General features: G+C 34.8%; 1 pseudogene; it reads right to left on the reverse strand.

Annotated features, from left to right (window-relative positions):
- LOC107555793 (uncharacterized) overlaps nucleotides 1-8,938 on the reverse strand; it is a 32,293-nt pseudogene that overhangs the window by 4,765 nt on the left and 18,590 nt on the right.

Here is an 8,938-nt window from a genome sequence, read left to right on the forward strand (position 1 = left end):
TTTGAGAGAAGCAGTCTTTATCAGCGGAAGTTAAAAGCAGCTCGTAAGTGTATTTACTTGTCTCATTAGTGTTTAGTGCAGTTGTCGTTGCGAGGAAACGCTTGTTTTGTTTACTGTGTGGAGACGTGCTGATATTGCGTTTGGTCTTGTTCTGTATCGCGTATCTTGTCAGTGTCTGCGCTTGCTTGGCCATTTGTTGTGGAAAAAAATAAGGAAAGTTTGTTCAAGCGCCAGCAGAAAACAGTGTATAGAAATACTCTTTTGAGAGAAGCAGTCTTTAAAATAAGGAAAGTGTGTCCAGCTGAATTAATTTAATATTTTGTTAGACAGGTATAAAAAAGCTTAGTTTACCGCGGCAGCGGTCGCGTGACGGCCTCCTCGTGTGAAGACCGAAGAGTGTAAAGACCACCGACTCTACCGTGCAACTCCACCAGGCAGGAACACTGGCAAAGGATAAGTATCGCTTTTTTATTTCTCCTCTTTCCTACTACTTGTTTCACTTCTGTTTCAGTTTTTATAACCATTTCATACTATGTGTAAGTAAGTTGTTGTTTTTTAGCATGTAAGTTTGGCAGTGTTATTTTTTAGGATTACTGATAAACTGCTGTCATTTGATTTGTATTATTTGTATTTGTTATTTATTTTAATTTTAGTTAAATTATGTGTACATTTTTTTATGTCTGTTTAGGTCTTTTATTAAGTTTTAGTTTTATTTCATTTGAGTTATTTTAATACTTCAACAAACTAAATGGAAAGGAAATAATATATATATTGAATATATAAATGTGTATGTATATATATATATATATGTGTGTACCATGTGTGTATGGTTGTACATACACATATGTAGTTGTTTATTTTTGGTGTTTGGCTTAGTGTTATGTTAGAATCATTATTATAATCTTATACCTTTTGTTCTTTAATATTTAAGCTTTATTTTTTGTTTTTCATTTAAATGTTAAGTTTTGAAATTTTGTTGTATTCTTTTGTCATTTTTATTTAATTTCTTTATTTTTAAAATGTGTATAAGCAGTATTTATAGTTTTAGGTTTTAGTTTTGGATCTGATTTTAGTTGTTTTAATACTACAATTGATTGCTTCTGTTGTCCTCATTTGTAAGTTGCTTTGGATAAAAGCATCTGCAAAATGAATGAATAAATAAATAAACAACTGGCTCAGTTTCTCGGTGCTCAGTGGCTGCTTTTCACATCGGAACTGCAAATCAAGATGGCGGCAGGTGCAAAGTTTGGTATAGGCACTGGCAAGACAGGGGCAGTAACAGCAATTTTATTTTATGAACTGATTTTAAATATATTAAGACCTATTGATGTTAGTTTAACCACAACGAAATTGGGTAAAAACAAGCGTCCATATCAATATTTTTATATAGGTAGGACCGATATGGGTGCCTTAATAAACGTCGGCTATGGGAAACATGTGCTGGTATCGTCGGACAAGGAAGTACAAGTCTTCAACCAAGATACAACAAACCAATGCTTTGCTAATTACGATTTGCTTACTATTATCTGAAGATATCCATCCTTGTCCTGGCCTTCTGGAGGAAGTTAATGTCGCCGTTTCAAGATGCAACATTGCTGTTCACAGGTACGCACTCTTGTTTGTAACGGAATGCCAATTGAACAGATGAAACAAACTAATCTTGATCATCACCTCTGCTCTGTGGGCACTGCTGGATATGGGTCGCCTGTCTGGGTTCCGGGGGCTTGTCTTGGGAGTACGCTGGTTGAGATGTCGAGGGAGTGCCTGGGTGGAGCGGGCCTCGGGCCGGAGCGCCAGCGGTGTGCCCAGGGGGAGGCTGCGGCGGAGAGAGCGGTCCATGGTTGCATCGCTGAGGCATCGAATGTTGGGTTGAATCGATCTGAGTCATTCTCAAAAAGTAAAGGTGACAAACACTCCGAAATAAGCGTGGGCTACCCATCTACAGTAGGGCAAATAAGTATTTAGTCAGCCACCAATTGTGCAAGTTCTCCCACTTAAAAAGATGAGAGAGGCCTGTAATTTTCATCATAGGTATACCTCAACTATGAGAGACAAAACGATGCTGTTAGTGGGGCAGTCAAGATCTACAAACAAGATGCTCCGGATCAAAGGGCATCTAACGTTACTGGTGCAAAAGAAAAGGTTTTAAATGTTGCAATTGCTAAAAATAGGAACTGTCAATCATTCCAGAATAATTTGGGACCCTGAATTAAAGCCCAGAGGCATTTTAGGAGGGCATCTAAATATACAAAGTTATAAATCTAAAAGTGTTTAACAGAGACTTGGCTTAATAAAAATTCACCATCATCAGCTTTATTTGTCCCTGGTTATAATGTGCACTAAAGGAGGGGGGGGGGGTCTTAATATTTGTGAAAGACAGATTTCAGTGTCATGAAATACAGTGGTCATGTAATGAATTGGAGTGTATTGGACTTAACTTAACAACTGTCTCCATCTATGTCATTTTCACTTATAGTAATATATCGCTCATCATCTAAAAATATATTTTATGAGCATTTTAAATATATATTAAAGGAATGTAATTTTAATAAGTAGGTGATAATCATGGGATATTTTAACATTAATTGTGAGGAAAAATCGGCAAGAAAAACTTTAAAACAGGTCACTAATGACTTTGATCTTACACAATTGATAAATGGGCCCACTAGAGAAACAAATTCAACAAGAACACACATAGATTTAATATTTAGTAATAGACCAAAACGAATAGTCAAATATTTTAATATGCTGACTGGACTATCAGATCATAATTTGATTCTGATAGCCAGGAAGCTAACAAATAAACGTTTCACTCCATTTGTCCCAGATAATGAATCTTCAAATATCCCCAAAAATATACAAGGTCAGTTTATAAGTGCTGTCCAGAGCATTAATTGGGTGTCACGAATCAGGCCTCTGTGGCTCTCTCCGATGGCCTCCGGAGGGCACCCTCTCCTGAGTACTAACGTTTATGGGCTACATTTCCCAGACACCCCGTACCTGGGACTGATTACGGCACAGGTGTTCCCCCTTAGCTTCCCTATTTAAGCCGCTCCCAGACTCTCTATGTTTGCGAAGTGTTGTATTGCCCTGGCTACATTTCTGAGCGGTTCTCTCCTATCTTGTCGTCTCTTGTGTATTACCTCGGACTGTTCTTACTAGTGTGATTCTCTGCCCCAACCCTCGCTCTGCCACTGTTTATTCTCTTGGATTTCCCCTGCTGTACGTGATGCTGTTGACTGAATACTGCCTGTTTTACTCTGCCTGTTATTCTAATAAAAGCTGAAAATGGATCCACACGCCTCTGACTCAGCATTACATTGGGAGACAGTGCTTTGGGGGAATCGCCAGAAGAAGACAGCAAAAGATTCACAGATAAAATGCAGAGCTTAATTGATGAATTTGCATGCAGTCAAAGTAGGAAGAAAAAGAACACCATTCCTTGGATGAACATAAAAATCTTGAATTTAATGAAAAAACGGTACATGGCCCTTAAGGTTGCAGTGAAATCTAAAGTAAGCAGCGATAGACATACTTTTATTATGTTACGAAATAGGGTAGTTAAAGAACTAAGGGTAGCTAAAGCTAATTTCTTTCTGACTATAATAGAAAAAGCAGGAGGCAATACTAAATCTATTTGGAGTCAGTTAAAAATATTAATGGGACATAATTCTATACATCCTAAATCACTTGAACTCATTGTTGACGGAAAACTTCAGAATAAGCCAGCTGAAGTAGCTGATGTTCTCAATAATTATTACGTTGATTCAGTAGAAAATATCAAGTATTTTACTCCTGAGTATAAGAACACTTTTTGTCAAGATAGACAGACAGAACCAGCTTTCAACATAGAATCTATCACTGAGTCAGATGTGATGAGAGTGATTAGATCCCTTAGGCCATCTCGAGCTAAAGATGTCATTGGGATGAATACATGTATGTTGAAAGAACTTTCTGAAGTATTAGTCAACCTTATTACAGAAATTGTAAATCTTTAATTTACTCATGGGATATTCCCAAATGTGTGGAAATTAGCTGCTATAATTCCCATATTTAAAGGAGGTGATCGTCTATCCATCAGTAACTACAGACCTGTTAGTAATTTGCCCGTGGTCTCCAAAGTGGCCGAAACATTAGTTGCAGAACAAATGATTAATCATTTAAATACTAGTGCTTATCCTTTACACCCACATCAGTTTGGTTTCTGTACTAATCATTCAACCGATACAGCTAATTGCTATTTTATAGAAAAAGTTAAGTTATTGTTAGATCAAGGAGGGGTTGTCGGTGCCGTCTTTTTAGATTTTAAAAAGGCCTTCGATACCATTAATCATGGGATTCTCTTATCTAAATTGAATACATTTAATTTTTCATTAGACACAATTAAATGGGTAGAATCATATTTAATACATCGGTCTCAGTTGGTTAGAGTGAAGATTTATCAATCAGGTATTGTTTCTTTGTCAGCAGGTGTCCCGCAAGGTTCAATCTTGGGCCCACTTTTATTTTCTTTGTATGTGAATGATTTGCCAAATTTTTGTTTAGATTCTAACATCCAGATGTATGCTGATGATACAGTAGTTTTTGTACATGCTAATAGTGCAGCTCAAGCTGCTGATCAGCTAACAAGTTCAATGTTAAAGATCACGGAATGGCTAAAACATAAAAAAATTTTTTTTAAAAAGTATCTCTCTTTATTTATTCCTTCTCTTTCTAGCTTGTACTTATTTGAACAATGTCTAAGAACTTGGTATTACAACCACTTCTTGTGTCTGTTTGCCTCTTTAAGAAGAATCGCTTTATGTATCCCCCAATTGTAAGTCGCTTTGGATAAAAGCGTCTACTAAATGACTAAATGTAAATGTAAGGCTGCGAAGATGTTTATGCATTCGATGATATTCTCACATATTACTTATTGTTTGACATCCTGGTCACAAGTAAATAATGCTTCTCTCAAACCAATTATCTCTTTATATAAACAAACCTTGAAAGTTTTTGATAAGAAATCCATATACCATCATCACTGTGATATTTAAAAAAAAATACAATATTTTAAGTTGGGAAAATTTGATTATATATACAGATCTTTGTCTTATGTATAAAAAGCAGACATGTACTGGCTCCTCCTCTATTGAATCAGTTTGTAAACATAGCACCATCTGGTTACAGATTAACGAGAAGTGCAGTAAGAGGTGATTCTATAGTCCCTTTAAGAAAAAGTGCATTTAGTCAAACAGTGTTTTCAGTTAGGGCTGCTCGTGAGTGGAACTCCATCCCAACTGATATTACAAATTCCAATACTTATGCTTCCTTTAAGTTTCACTTAAAGAAATGGTTAATTGAGAGTCAGCATTGTCAACATTAACTTTATAACTTAAACTCGGCTGCTGTCTTGTCTTTTTTGCTTTGCAAGTTTGATATTTTTGTTATGTAAATGAGTTTGTTTGGTTTAGGACTGATTGAATGATTAGGGTTACTGTTATTTGTTTGTATGCTTACATTATTTTTGTTTGTATATTGATATTGTGATATTATTGATATATTGTTTATTTTGTTTGACAGTTGGATTATGTGTATGAGTGAGCTGGTATTGATGTGTTGGTTATGTGTATAGTATAATTTTAAGGCGGATGTTTTGTTTTTAGGAATTAGTGTGAATGGTACATGTATTTTAGAGTATGTAAGTGTTATGTATTGATTAATTCTTTATATTTTTAGGGTGACAATTTTACAATCAATCCAAGGACCGCAGATGCAAAATAGCCTTCTGGCTAATTCTGGCACATTGTGCATTTATGTATTGTTGATGTGCATTGTCCCTGTCAAATAAACCTGAAATAAATAAATAAATAAGTAGATTTCAACATATGCTGCAGATACACAGACACCACCATCCTTACCATTAGGAACACGGTGAAATATTGATGACAAAGTACATGATAGAGAATACATTTTGGATGGAAAATGTTTTACATAAAACCATTTTTTCCTCTTACCTGGATGAGTGTCATCATTTGGGACTTGATTCTTTGACCGACAGCTCCTCCTTTTGCGTTGAAAAGTGACAACAGCTTTGGAGTTTGCCTGTCCAACTGTGACATAAATGTCGACTCAAGTGATATGCCACTGATTATCAGGAACTCTTCACAGATCTGTTAAGAGAAGTATACCATCTTAGTTACATACCAAAAGTGATATGTTTTTTTCTGTGATTTAAACAACATGAGAGTTTTGGATACAAATTAGTTTTCAATCAAATGAAAATCATGGACAGTGTCAAGCAGTAAAGGAACATATTCACTATATAGTTATTTTTAAGTATGAAAAATGCAAGAATGAAATTTAATCTTTAGTCAAGTTTGTTGCTTTATGTGCCCCGTCTTCACAACTATGGGCCATTTACCATAATTGAGCAATGTGAAATTCAACTGAATGTGGCACAGCATAAAAGAAACAGAGTCTGATGGTGAAGAAAGTTTTGTCAAGTCAAGTCAAGTCACCTTTATTTATATAGCGCTTTTAACAATACAGATTGTGACAAAGCAACTGAACAGCATTAATTAGGAAAATAGTGTCAATAATGCAAAATGACAATAGTAAACACTCATTTTTCAGTTAAAGACAGTTCATCATTGAATTCAGTGATGTCAACATCCAGCTCAGTTCAGTTTAAATAATATCTTTGCAATCATGTCAACGATATCGCTGGAAATGAAGTGTCCCCAACTAAGCAAGCCAGAGGCGACAGCGGCAAGGAACCAAAACTCCATCGGTGACAGAATGGAGAAAAAACCTTGGGAGAAACCAGGCTCAGTCGGGGGGCCAGTTCTCCTCTGACCAGACGAACCAGCAGTACAGAAAAATCAATATAAGACGTAATAAAACAGACGATGAATAATATTAACAGCAATTATTATATGACGCAATCAAACTTATAGCAAAATGTGGTAGTTATGTATGTTGTTTCAGGGTTGGCATCATCTGAGGTCCTCTGAGGGGTTGCATCATCTCTTCTCAGGTGTTCTGGATCCAGACTGAAGCTTGTGTAAATCCTAGTTACCACGGGATGTTAATCCCGTGGCAAAAGACAGAGAAACAAATACAAACATAATTAGCGTAGCTGCTGTTCCAACCAAGCAAAAATGATTTGTTTAACCCAAACTAACGAATAATAATGTGCATTTGATTAGATATAACTGCAGTAAAAGATTATGACTGCAGTAAAAGATTATGAGATGCATTATTTGAATGCTTGGCCAAAGAGATGTGTCTTTAATCTAGATTTAAACAGAGAGAGTGTGTCTGAACCCCGAACGGTATCAGGAAGGCTATTCCAGAGTTTGGGAGCCAAATGCGAAAAAGCTCTACCTCCTTTAGTGGACTTTGATATCCTAGGTACTACCAAAAGTCCAGAATTTTGCGACCTTAGGGAGCGTGATGGATTGTAGCGTGGTAGAAGACTAGTTAGGTACGCAGGAGCTAACCCATTAAGGGCCTTATAGGCAAGTAATAATATTTTGTAACTGATACGGAACATACTAAACTGTAAAATGACTGTAAAAATCATGATTTACAGTTCAGATACAGGTTTTCACAAAAACAAATCGTTTTATAAAATGATAAACTTCACATTTCAGCCATTAAACCATATTTAAGAAAAGGGATGAGTCAAAAGTATCAATTATATTAATTTAAACAATTACACTGCAAAAAAATATTTACTTAAAATATTTATTTTTTGTCTTGATTTCTAGAATAAATCTAAATCTAAACATTCTTGAATCAAGATGCATTTACTTGAGAAGCCAAATGACTTATGACATTCTGAACGAAAAAAAAATCAAATTTTTGTTAGTTTTTGCTTAAAACAAGACAAAATATCTGCCAATGGGGTAAGAAAAATAATCTTAACTCATAGGCAAAACAAGATTATTTTTCTTGCCCCATTGGCAGATATTTTTCCTTGTTTTATGCAAAAACTAACAAAATTGATAAGAATTTTAAGAAAAGCATTTTTTTGCAGTGTATTATCAATCAATTATTATATTAATTAAACAGCATATAAATACTGTATATCTTAGTGTCTTAATTGTTTAGATTTTTATACTGCATTAGCATGTGTTTGCGGCATAAAATGGATCGATTTTCATACTGGTCTGAACAGAAACAGCAGATAGACTTTTTGAAAAACGTAAATTCATTCTCTGGCAGGAAATATAGCGGTTTCCCCAGTAACCGCAGAACACAAAGCAGTGCAGACTTTGAAACGTGCAGCGCATAAATGTTAATTTAATGAAATCTTCACCTTTTGAAGATTAATCGTCACACTATGCCATATTGCAATTCTTGTCTTACCGTCCCCAAATTTAAGACTTCCTGAAATCATAATTAAGACTTTTTATAGCCTTAAATTTGACACAACTAAATTTAAGACTTTTTAAGGACCCGCGGAAACCCTGATGATACAACAATGTATGGTTGCATGATATAAAAAGTACTGATACCAATAAGTGTTAACAGCTTTCATATTTAGGCAATAAGATATATATAACATTAAAATGTTATACTATTTTTGTATAAATAAAAAAAACACACACACACAAAGAAAACTATTATTTAAAATTAATGATTAAAAGTTAATTGACACATCACAACATTATATATGTACAATATGAAAAATTAATATTTGTTTTGAAATTAGTTTTGAAATTTGCTAAAAATTACATTTAACAGTGTATCTAAAAAATATCTAAATAATCTAAATGTAAAAAATAGAGGAAACAACCATGGGCAATTAAATGCATTAGCACTAACAACAACAAAAATGTAATATTAGCCAGTAACTGATGATATTGTGCATAAGAAACAGTCCCACTCTAATGAATATGCTGTTTTACTTGTACATATGCCTCGTTGCCAGATTAAAACATTTGAAATC

Source organism: Sinocyclocheilus grahami, unplaced genomic scaffold (genome assembly GCF_001515645.1).
Source record: "Sinocyclocheilus grahami isolate Dianchi unplaced genomic scaffold, SAMN03320097.WGS_v1.1 scaffold545.1, whole genome shotgun sequence".
NCBI classification, from domain to species: domain Eukaryota; kingdom Metazoa; phylum Chordata; class Actinopteri; order Cypriniformes; family Cyprinidae; genus Sinocyclocheilus; species Sinocyclocheilus grahami.